Source organism: Schistocerca gregaria, chromosome 8, assembly GCF_023897955.1.
Source record: "Schistocerca gregaria isolate iqSchGreg1 chromosome 8, iqSchGreg1.2, whole genome shotgun sequence".
NCBI lineage: Eukaryota > Metazoa > Arthropoda > Insecta > Orthoptera > Acrididae > Schistocerca > Schistocerca gregaria.
Genome location: NC_064927.1, coordinates 152,469,361 through 152,482,561, shown reverse-complemented (window position 1 = coordinate 152,482,561; position 13,201 = coordinate 152,469,361). Strand labels below are relative to the sequence as shown.

Genomic DNA, 13,201 nt, shown 5'->3' with positions numbered 1-13,201 from the left:
CTATGCTATGGACCTTTCACATGTGTAGATGTTCCCCAGGTATGGATTGGGGAGGGGTTAAACACTGAATAAAAAAGCTTTTGAGAACACAGAGCTTTGGGATTGTATGTGTTAGCTGCAATACTTGAAATCTCGAACTTGATTCCTATATAGGTCTTATTGTGGGGCCAATGCCATTTGGTTTAATTCTCTTCCTCCTCCTCCTCCTCCTCCTCCTCCTCATCATCATCATCATCATCATCATCCTCCTCCTCCTCCTCCTCCTCCTCCTGTAACTCTTAAAGAAAACTGTGGAGCAACTATGTTCAGTGTTTCCAATTCTCATTCCTTGTCAGAATGAATGAAAACAGATGGCTAATCTGAACTATATATTTTTTATATTCGTTTAAACTGATTAAGCCCATCAGGCCCCCTCTTTCACTGGACCAGGGTTTCACTCCTACAGTACCTTTTTTGCATCATAGTTCTGTAAGAAATAACAATTTTAATACGACAAATAGTATTAAAATAATTTGAGTACCTGAAGTAGCAATGTGAGTAAATAATACTCTGAACTAATATATATTTAACACTGGTAGCACTTGTACTACTGCAGCTGCTGCCACTAATAGTAGTAGTAGTAGTAGTAGTCGTAATAATAATGGTGGTGGTGGTGGTGGTGGTGGTGGTGGTGATACAATGACAATGACAATAATAACAATAATGATTGTGGCAGATATAAAAAGAGGTTTTTGGTGTAAAAGGTAGATGTTTCTGGTTATAGTGAGTTCTGGGGAAGGGAAACTTAAGGAGCCTGCACCTATTAGGAATCTTGGTAAATGAGGAAGATCTGGTTAGAAACAAGGATGCACAAGGATAATGAGTGCATACAGGGACAGTGTTAATCATTATTGTTGCTTTAAAAGATAGGTCATTAACTGTCTTCTGAACCTGGCGATGTTATTCAGTTCTGTAATATAATGTGGGATGTTATTCCAGAGTCAGTTTCCTGCTACTGAGGATGATTTTGAGAAAGTGACTGAGTGATGGTGCGGAACAGAAAGGATTTTGCTCTGAAAGAAATGGGTGTTTCTGCCAAGACAAGAGCATTAAGGCTGTAAAAATATATGAGAGAGAGTGTTTGTTGATAAGACGGTAGGGAAGACAGAGTGTATGGAACACGGTGTGTGTGTGTGTGTGTGTGTGTGTGTGTGTATGTGTGTGTGTGTGTGTTTTGCACACACCCAGGACAGTTGTTCATATGAATGTGATCAAAGAGTTGAACATCACACATTTATAACCAGTTCCAGGTGCTGTGAGCTTTCCTGAGAAAGGCCTTGCAGAATAACATAGCTGTAATCACTAATTGGAAGTATAATTGATATGATCCCAGGTAGCACACCCTGCGGCCATTCACCGTGTTGGGTCCTCATTTGCGAGTAACTGACAAAAAAATTCTGGAATTTTGTTTGACAGTAATGTTAAAAAAGTTTTGTTACAGTCTGATCACTTAGTGTGATGGATAGGGTAACACCTTCACTTATTAGAGGTTGTGGATTCAAATCTCACCAGGTGCTGTAATTTTTTATCTCCATTTCTTTATCACATCATTTTAATCATAATATCAACTTCTTCCTTTGCTGTCACTTCACTTCCTATCATCCTTTTTTCCACTTGAAACCTTTGTTTGTGTGTTTTTAGTTTTATGCATTAATTTTGATTTAATTTCCTTTGTTTTATAATTCTGTTCTTTCATCCAGGTTATTGTGATCATTATATCTATTTCCCACTTTATTCGAATTTTGTTTTACTTATAAACTCATCTTTCGTTTACATCTTCATGTGCATAATTTTGTACATAGTGCATTAGGAATTTAGGTTATGTTTTAAATGTTTAGATGATGAATACCATGCAAAAAAAACTGCACATCTGGTAATGAAACGTATTTTTCGTACCATTGCATGGTCAGTATAAATAGATTATTTTCTGTTTTGTTGTTTAATTGATAGATTGGAATTTTCAAGTAATTAAATATTACAATAAATAAATATAATTAAATTCACATTCACAAAAATTCCAATTGGAATGAAGTAACAAAATGAAACAAAGGAAAAAGCTCGATGGTGATTAAAATGATGTGACAAAGGAATAGAAACAAAAAATTACATTTAAACCTACTAATTGAATAAAATTAATAATCAAAGCCATTTCAATAAAGACAAAAAAATAAAAAAAAAGTTTTTGCACTTGATAAGATTTGAACCACAACCTTCTGCCTGTGAAGCTACTATCCTATCCATTACACCATGCTTAGCCCACATGTATTTGTGTGTCATTAATGTGCACTGTAATGCTGCAGTTACTGTATTATTGACACTGTGTTCTTCAAATAGTGTATTCAAGTCATCAGTATCGAGCATACACTGGTCCTACATATTTTTTTTTTTTTTTTTTTTTAAATTTGTTGTAGTGTTTGATATTTGTTAACAATCTTAATAGCCCCCCCCCCCCCCCCCTCCTCCTCCTCCTCCTCTTGCCACTAGTTTTTCAATTTTCCCATCCTCTCTCTCAATTTTTTTCTCCCATTTTCAATTTATGATGATATTTTCATGTTATTTGTAAAAGTGTAATGTATCAATCACCTGTGAACAACTGCTTTTGAATTACACTTTTGAGTTATTTTTCTGTAGTATCTTTCTGCACTTGTAGTATCATAGGACTGCGGCCATTCGACTGTAGAAATCTCTGGGTGATGGTTTCCACCGTTGTTGGAATCATAATTTCCATTCAAGTTGTCCCACTTTGCACAACCATTGTAGATCACTTGCACAGTTTTGTAATAGAAGTATTTTCTTGTTACGAGTCATTTTTCATATTTGATGTATGCAGGTAAACGTGAGCTGTGCTTGTTAAATTTAGTATTAGATTTGTGTGGTTATACATAAAAAGCCTTACAGGAAATGGGGAATAGAGTACAGTGTTATGTCTTCCTGTAATTAACTTATGTCAAGATTATCTAAGGACCACATATGTTTCACGATGTGATGTATGCATCACTCACTTAGAGAGACTGTGTAGAGTGGTAAAGGTGTGGAGTGCAATTGATGGTGTGCAGCCTGAAAATTTAATGCTATAAGCTGCAACCTCTAATCCATGTTATGCTGATGCACTGAAGGGGGAAAAATTATATCATTTCATGTCAGAATACCTCTCCAATTATTGATGTAGGTCCTAGTAATAGCAGAAAGAAAATGCAGACAGTGCAATACTATGGAATTTATGCATACTGTGTATGCATTTTAATGTGTTGATGAAACATACTGCTGTAAAAAAGGAATTTTGAGAAAAAAGTATGTTTTCTTGAATCTGGTTAATAATGGCTTGCTACTATGCAGCAGGAAGTGATCTACCAGTTATACCTTTTTGCTTCACAAAATATGTGGAGATATATTTAATATGTTCTCAATGGAAAATATTGTTTCAAAAACTTCGGCAGCAGCGTAGATACTGGCAGTGGTAGCATTGGAACACGCAAACAGTATGCATGAACATTTATGTGGTTATAAAATGTGTAAGTAATATGTGAAGTTAAAAGTGTCTATTATCCTGACTCGTCCTCTAGTGTAAACAGAAACCAGTCTACTGCACCAATGAGCATGACAGGAAAAGATAGAAACTAACAGTGAAATGGCATATGTAGAAGATATTTGAAATGAAGTAGTTGCACACCTCTATCGAAATATTCTCTGTGCACCACACACAGTAACTTTCCTCGAGTCTCCCAGTCTTTACTACATCCACCAAGACCCTTCTCTTGCTGTGTGATTTATCTATCTTCACTGTTACTGATGTAGAATTCAAACTAGGCTCTGTCAGGCAACTGCCTTTTCCAGCCACGTCACTGGTGACACAATATAGCATCGAGTAACAGTCAGATTTAGATTTGTCCTGTACCAGCTTAACAGAATTTCACGGGTTTAACTGTCTTTTCAGTTCTGTTTGCTCCAGGTTCTTTCCCTTTTTGCAGACAAATGAACCTCAGGCTGCCAAAAGTTTCTGAGTTTTTCACCTCTTGCTTTACATAACCTTTTGCTCTGTGTAAGTAGACTAGGTAGTACATGTATATCAAAATCTAAGAAACAAAACAAACAAAAAATAAGAAATCAGTGTTACCAACTGCTGTAGGTAAGGCTAATAAACATAATAAGATAGATAAAAAGTCTGTTCACCATTAAGGAGAACACCCATCTAAAGGTATTTCAATGTGTGAGTAAATTTTTAACTAACCAGTTCCATTATATTTTCAAAAAATTGCGTATCTTCATTAGAAAACTATAAAATGCATGTTCTCGGAGAGGTTAAGGCCTCTAATAACTATATGTGCCTGTTACTACAGACACTCTATCGTAGACTACAATAATTACACTACTGGCCATTAAAATTGCTACACCAAGAAGAAATGCAGATGATAAACGGGTATTCATTGGACAAATATATTATACTAGAACTGGCATGTGATTACATTTTCATGCAATTTGGGTGCATAGATCCTGATAAATCAGTACCCAGAACAACCACCTCTGGCCGTAATAACAGTCTTGATACGCCTGGGCATTGAGTCATACATAGCTTGGATGGTGTCTACAGGTACAGCTGCCCATGCAGCTTCAACACGGAACCACAGTTCATCAAGAGTAGTGACTGGCATATTGTGATGAGCCAGTTGCTCGGCCACCATTGACCAGACGTTTCCAGTTGGTGACAAATCTAGAGAACGTGCTGGCTAGGGCAGCAGTCTAACATTTTCTGTATCCAGAAAGGACCGTACAGGACCTGCAACATGTGGTCGTGCATTATTCTGCTGAAATGTAGGGTTTCGCAGGGATCGAATGAAGGGTAGAGCCACGGGTCAGAACACATGTAACGTCCACTGTTCAAAGTGCCGTCATGCAAACGAGGTGACTGAGACGTGTAGCTAATGGCACCCCATACCATCACACCAGGTGATATGCCAGTACGGCGATGATGAATACACACTTCCAATCTGCGTTCACCGCGATGTCACCAAACACAGATGCTACCATCATGATGCTGTAAACAGAACATGGATTCATCCGAAAAAATGACATTTTGCCATTTGTGCACCCAGGTTCATCGTTGAGTACACCATCGCAGGGGCTCCTGTCTGTGATGCAGCGTCAAGGGTAACTGCAGCCATGGTCTCCTAGCTGATAGTCCATGCTGCTGCAAACGTCCAACTGTTCGTGCAGATGGTTGTTATGTTGCAAATGTCCCCATCTGTTGACTCAGGGATCGAGACGTGGCTGCATGATCCGTTACAGCCATGTGGATAAGATGCCTGTCATCTCGACTGCTAGTGATATGAGACCGTTAGGATCCAGCACGGCATTCTTTATTACCCTCCTGAACCCACTGATTCCATATTCTGCTAACAGTCATTGGACTTTGACCAACGCAAGCACCAATGTCGCGATACAATAAACTGCAGTCGCGATAGGCTACAATCCGACCTTTATCAAAGTCTGAAATGTGATGGTACGCATTTCTCCTCCTTACACGAGGCATCACAACAATGTTTCACTAGGCAACGCCGGTTAACTGCTGTCTTTCTGTGAGAAATCGGTTGGAAACTTTCCTCATGTCAGCACGTTACAAGTGTCTCCACTGGCGCCAGCCTTGTGTGAATGCTCTGAAAAGCTAATGATTTGCATATCACAGCATCTTCTTCCTGTCGGTTAAATTTCGTGTCTGTAACACGTCATCTTCGTGGTGTAGCAATTTTAATGGCCAGTAGTGTATTTTGAATGATCTTTAGCTTCTACATCACAGTTTCTGCATGCTTTGTACATACTATTCAGAAGTTGACTGTCATTTTTTCTGTGTTTTACATTTTTAAGCCTTCTTCCATTTTTTGTATCTGATGTTTTATAAATTTTTCCAAGTTCAATAATTTTGTGTTTACTATAATTGCCTTTAAAATTTACGTTAAGCTTATCATATATTTGTTTCACAGGCTGTTTTTCCTGTCTATTCCATTACCTCATAGTATTCTATGGCTTTCACTCTGCATGTTACTTGGAGATCTCTCTTTTATCTCATTCAGTAGTTTAAAATTTGTTAATTCAATACTAGAAATAAATTAAGGCTATCAAGGAGATAACATTGCTGCCAGTGCAGATAGTACATCAAATGTGAATATGAAACCTTACATTAATTTCATTAAAATCCTAATTTAACATTTCTGTAGTTCATTTATTATGTGGCTCACATTTGATAATTTTCTATTAGTAATTTCCATCACAGATATTATTTTATTTTTAAAGTATACTCTGCTATGTAACCAAGGGTGCAAAGGTGCACGTTTATATTGGAGTCATATGGAATATTAACATCATTTAATATAATAAAGTTTTACATCACGAAAAATACTGTAGAGGTATTGGAGCACAAATTATAATGTTTATTCCCCAATTGTGCCTGTCTGCAACTTAAATGTGTCTTCTTTAAGATGAGTAGCAATATATCTTTTCCTTACATTGTTTATATAATTTGTGTTACTGATAGCAGTCAAATTAGAAACAATTTTATATGTCCTTTTTTTTAAAACTGTGTGGAAATGCAACACTCTCCTGGGTGTTGCTTTTCTTTGTATAGCCATCTATAATAAACTTTGTGTAAGGAAGGATTGTAGAATTTTCGTATCTCCTTGAGCATACAGTACTATTTTCTCACTGATCAAATGTTAACAAGAAACTATAACTGTCATAATTATCCTGAGAGATTTAGCAACTGGTTCAATATTAAGGTTTTAACATCTATTGTTCTGTCTCAGTTGCACATTTTAAAATTAGATTACATGTTTTGATCACTCTGGATCATCTTCAGATATAAGTAGTTGTGTCAGCAACCCATCTTGTCTACTCAGAACCACATATCAGAGTACTGTTTGTTGTGAGATTGTACTCCTATAAGTGGTTCTGAGGAGACAGCACGGGTTACTGATGCAACTACTTAGATCTGAAGATGATCCAGAATGATCAAAACATGTAATCTAATTTTAAAATGTGCAACTGAGATGGAATAATAGATGTGAATTATTTTAATTGTCAAGAAAGTAACACCATACTGCTGTTCATATTTGCAGCCCCATAATTACAAAAAGTTTCAAGGCAATAAAAAAATAGGTTTCCAAACAAAATTCCATTCAGTGTATGGAATGGAGTGGTTAGTGACATAAACTATTAAAACATATTCTGAGCAATGCTATGCTGTATGTGGACGCAACACAATGAAATTCTGGAATATTATATCATGGGACCTCCTCAGAACTGAAATAGCATGTTTCCCAAACAGTAAATTGTTCTTGACAGTCCAAATCTGCAACCAAAATTGTCACTGCAATGAACACTCTAATATATCTGTTTGTGAAGCTGACTTAAAAGCAAGTTTTATCACTTTAAAGTGAATACTCATGACAAACTGAAAACACACAGTGTGCACTGTTATGCAAAGAAACTTTAAAAAGAATTCTGCAAATGACTTTGTTTAACACTATAATCTGTTTAAGTCAAAGATCATGGTCCAACACCAGTTGTACAAATGTCATGAATACAGAAAACTTTTAGCTGAAAAGGATTTTCAAACTTGTAGTAAAAAATACAAACAATACACAGCTTGCATTAGACAAATTCACAATTGCAAATAATGATTACCATCAGCTGTAGAATTGAATGATGACAATGAAAATTTGAGCCGGACCGGGACTCAAACCCGGTTTCCCCGCTTATCGCGAGTGGTCGCCTTACCATTTGGTTGTCCGTGCACGACTCATGGCCAGACCCAACCTTCCATACGTCGTCAGCTATGCGTCTACAATCTGTACTCACACATCCATTATGTGTATTCCCCTACAGATCAGACACTGCACTTGAAAGTCGCATGCCCGATATCTGCCAATAATTATTTATATGCCAATAATGGGCATTCGACTCTGTGTCTGATCTGTATGGATGTGCAAGTACAGATCATAGACACATGGTGATGACATATGGATGTTTGGGTCTGGCCGTGAGTTGTGCACGAATAGCCAGGTAAGGCAACTGCCCAGTCCGGCACAAATTTTCATTGTCGTCATTCCAGTTTACGGTTGATGGTAGTCATTATTCGCAATTGCGAATTTGTCTGATGTGTTTCACAACAGCTGTGGTTGCCGCAGTGCATCATCATCAGAATAACACAGGCACTGCAATATCATATACTCAGTTTGGTTTTACAGCAACTTCAAAAAAGAACACAGTGTCAGAAATTTAATATTTATAAATGATTATGTTTAGGCATGTATGGTTAGGTGCATGGAGTGCCAATTAGAGACAGCCTTGCAAGGGAAACACAAAATAAAACAGCAAAGAATCGTTAACAACCATTTGTGTAAATATTCGCTTGTAAATACTGTAGACGTAATTCGAAATATTTGGTATTCGTAACTAATGTTACCTTTTAACATGATTAAATATGTAGGCTGTTCTACTATTTGCTTCAACTGAGGTGCACTACTCATAATTGCTGCCTTATCGTCAATGATTTTCTCCTTCATGAGTTGTAACGTAGTTAAAGATTAGAAATATGCAAAATAAGGGAAGGCAAACACTCACCTATAGCAGATCAATCAGTGGAACATTTTAACACATAACAGAAAACATCATTCCCAGTAGCTTTCAAGTGGTAGATCTTTTTCCAGCAATTTCACACACATAGACACCCAAACACACATTCCCATGGCCATGGCAAGACTAATTATTGGTACTTGAATACTGAAAGCAGTTGCTTGAGCTGATGGAGGTTGGAAGAGGGTAGGGAAGGATGCAAGGAGAGGGCAGCGAGAAAGAGGCAGGGAGAAGGCAGTACATGACCCAGACAGAGGAGTGGTATGGACAAAAGAGAGATGGGAAAAGGCAAAATGATATAGTGGGAGCAGGTTAGCAGAGATGTTTAGTCCAGGGGGCTGCAAGAACATAGGACGTGTTAGAGGGAGAATTCCCATCTGCATTGTACAGAGTAACTTGTGCCGAAAAGGAATATCCAGATGCCGTGCTTAGTGAAGCAGCTGTTGAAGTCATTTGTGTTGTGGAGTGCAGCATGTTTGGCAACTGGATGGTGAAGTTAGCAGTTTACCACAGTTTGGCAGTAGCCATTCATCTGAGTAGACAGTTGGTTAATTGTCATGTCCACATAGAATTCTACACAGTAATTGCAGCATAGCTGATATATAACAGTGCTGCTCTCACATGTGGCACTGATTTCACACATGGCCCTGCCTTTTATTGGATAGGAAATGTTTGTGACTGGACTGTGGTAAGTGTTAGTGAATGGGTGCATGGGACAGGTCTTGCAACTGACCCAGCAATAAGGGAACAATCCATGGAGCACAAGTTTGAGATAGGATTGGGGTAGGTATGGACAAGGATATTCTGTAGGTTGGGTGGGTCGTTGAATACTACTTTGGGGAATGTAGACAGGATTTTGGATAGGATATTCCTCATGTCAGGGTATGATGCGAGTTAGTTAAAGCACTCGTGGAGAACGCGGCTGAGCTTTTCAAGGCCAGGTTGACGCTAAGTGATCAGAGGAGTGTGAGTGCTGGCCAGTGGCTTGTTAACAGTTTCACTGGTGTCGGAGAAGTGGTTGACACAGGAGGCTTGTTTATAAATGAGATGGAAACAGTCAGTCTGTAAAGACTTTGGTAAAGTTATCACTATATTTCAACAACTCCTGCTTTCCACTGCAGATGTGCCATCCACAGATGGCTGGGCTGTAAAGAAGACACTTTTTGACATCGAATGTGTGACAGCTGTCAGAGTGTACTGTCGGTGGTTGATGCGCACAATATGGGCAGACATATCTACAGATCCACCTGAAAGGTGGACATCAACATCTAGGAAGGTGGCTCAATGAGTTGTGAAGGACCAAGTGAAGTGGATTAGGGAATAAGTGTTGAGGTTACAGAAGAAAGAGTAAAGGTTGTCCTTGCCATGACACGAAAAGAAGAAAACTTCATCAATGAATCTACAGACAGGAGATTTTAGGTATTGACTGGATAGGAAGAAGTCCTCCAGATGGCCCAGAAATAAGTTGGAGTAGGACGTTACCATGCAGTACCATAGATTTGTTGGTGGATTTGGCTGTCAAAAGTGAAATAATTGTGGATCAGGTTGGGGTTGGCTAGGAAGATTAAGAAAGAATGGTGATTTGGTATCAGGAGGATGTTGGGAAAGGTAGTGTTCCATAGCTGAAAGGCCATGGACACGGGAGATGTTGGTGTATAAGGGTGTCACATCCACAGTGACCAATGAGGAGTCTTGTGGTAGAGGGACAGGAATTGTGGAGAAGCAGTGAAGGAAGTGAGCAGTGTCTTGAATGTAGGATGGGAGGTTATGGACAATGGTGTGGAGGTGTTGCTGAATACAGGTAGAGGTCTGTACTGGTTGGAGCATTGTGTACAGTCATAGTGGTATGACCAGTAGGAAGAGTTTTGTGGAGTTTGGGGAGTAGGTTAAAGGTAGGAGTGCATGGGGTTGCTGGTGTGGGGGGAGAGAGAGATTGAGATTGAGATTGAACTAAGGCCTTGAAAAGCTGCTTGAGGTCATGTTGCACTTCTATTGTGATGGGATCATGGTCATAAGGTTTGTATGCGAAGGTGTCAGAAAGTTGCCAGAGGCTCTGCCACGTAGTCACCATGATTTATGACCACTGTGGTGGAGCCTTTGTCTGCAGGAAAAATGAGAAGGTCTGGATTGTTGTTCAGTTTACAGATAGCAATGTGTTCCACAGGAGAGATGTTGGACTCACCAGGGAGGGATTTAGGAAAGGACGGTGGGGCCAGGTTTGAAGTGATGAATTCATGAAAGATCATACGGGGTGACTGGATGGAAGGGAAGAAGGGTCATAATCGGATGGATGCCTTCCTTACATTTCTGTCATCTGGGGACTCCGAATGTGCAGTGGAAAACAGGAGGTGTCAAAATGTACTGATACCAATACCAGAGCCTTTACTGGCAGATAATATCCTATCCAGATCATCCATAATTAAATCTCCCATTCTGTCTGCTCCTCTGGCTCCAGTAAACTTGTTAACCAGCCACCATCAAATATTCCTCTGATCACCCAGTATTACTGCGATTTTGAAAAGCTCAACTGTATCTTCCACCAGGGGTTTGACAACCTCGTGTCGTGCCCTGACATGAGGGATATCGTAATCAAAATATTGCTCACATCCTCCATAGTGTTCAGCTGCCGACCCAATGTGCAGAATATCCTTTTCCATCCCTACTCCACTCCTGCACCCCATAAGTCATTCCCTTGTAGCTGGCCCAGGTGCAATACCTGTCCCATATACTCATCCACCACCTCCTGCCACAGTCCAGCCACAGGTATTTCGTACTCAATAAAAGGTAGGGCCATGTGTGAAAGCAGACCTGTTATGCCTCTGCTATGCTGCAATTACTGAGCAGCATTCTATGTGGGCATGGCAAGTAACCAACTGTCTATCCACATAAATGGTCACTGCCAAATTGTAGCAAACTGCAAACTTGACCATCCAGCTGCTGAGCATGCTGCCTCACTAAGCTCGGCATTTGGATACTCCCTTCCAGCACGAGTTTCTCTGTACTATGCATATGGAAATTGTCTATCCAACACATGCTATACTCTCACAATCCTCTTGGCCTAAACATCTCTGCTAACTTGTTCCCACTACCTCGCCTTGCCTTTCCCTTCTCTGTTCTGTTAATACCACTATGTCTCTATCCATATCATGCACTGTCTTCTCCCACTGCTGTTCCTCTTCCGCTCCCTCATGTGGGCATTCTCTCTCTCTCTCTCTCTCTCTCTCTCTATCTATCTATCTATCTATCTATCTATGAGGGTTATTTGGAAAGTAAGGAATGATCGGTCACTAAATGGAAACCATGGTGGAATTCCGATGACATTTTGCACAGGTGTTGTGGGCAGTGTCTCTAGTGTGCCCGTCGATCGCATTACATCGTCCTTTTTAGTTCTGAACACACAGAGAGCACATAAAGATACCTAGGACAATAGTGTCTCCCATCAAGTACAAGGGCCTTGTGAGAAATTTTGCCTGAAGCTATGCTGCCAACATTACATAACTGTTGTGCATTTTCCTCTTCAAGAAAATTCTCAGATGCATTCTGCAGGGGCAATGAAGTTTCTCCTGCATCGTTTTCAATTGGAAATGTTTGATTACCCACAATACAGCCTGTAATCGTCTCCTTCTGAGTTTCATCTCTGCTCACACGAACTGCTGGCTATGAAGACAGTATTTTGGCATAGACAGCGAGCTGTAGGCCAGCATAGAGAACTGGCAGAAAGCCCTGGCAGCGGCCTTCTATAACAAGGATATTGGAAAGTTGGTACAATACTACAGAAACATCGAAGTCGGATCGGCGACTATGGAGATAAGTAGCTGGAAGTTGCCGCTAACTGTTGCAAATAAAACAGTTTTGATTTTCACTGTGGTTTCCATCTCGTGACCTATCATTCCTTACTTTCTGAATAGCCCTCGTATCTGTCTATCTCTTCAACTTCTCTCTCTCTCTCTCTCTCTCTCTCTCCCCCCCCCCCCCTCCTCCTCCTCCCTTCCTCATTTTCACTTTTCTTGCTTTCCCCCTCCCCTTTTTACCACTCTCATTCCTCTCCCTCTTTCTACATCTCCTGTTGTATCCTCTGTACTTTTTTGCCTTGTCATGCACGTGGGAAGTCATATGTCCCAATACCTGACTCTTATCTCACTGCCCTCTCCTTGCGTCTTTCTATACCCCCTCCTCACCTCCATCAGCTCAGGCAAGTGCTTTCAGTAATCGAGAGTCAATAATTAGTCTTATCATGGCCACAGGAGTATGCGTTTGCATGTCTGTATACTGTGTACTGTTGTCATAAAAAGGTTACTACTGGGATGCTAGTATGAATGGTGTTTTCTCGGGTGAGTAATTGTCTCTCCCTTATTTTACATATTGCTCCATCCAAGAATTTTGATTATTATTAAAGATTAGAAAGGTAGAGGCTAATACAGTGGACCATTCATGTTAGCTTTTTAGTTTCTGAATTGACCCTAGTTTTCTCAGTTCGTAAGTAATGCAGTTTGTTTGCAGCTCCTTTTTTCAAGTTCATATAGCTACTCTCTGTGGC

At 39.7% G+C, this 13,201-nt stretch overlaps 1 protein-coding gene across 1 annotated transcript in view; it reads left to right on the top strand.

Annotated features, from left to right (window-relative positions):
• LOC126284996 (eukaryotic translation initiation factor 4H) overlaps nucleotides 1–13,201 on the top strand; it is a 65,215-nt gene that overhangs the window by 51,140 nt on the left and 874 nt on the right. The gene's annotated exons all lie outside the window — the stretch shown is intronic.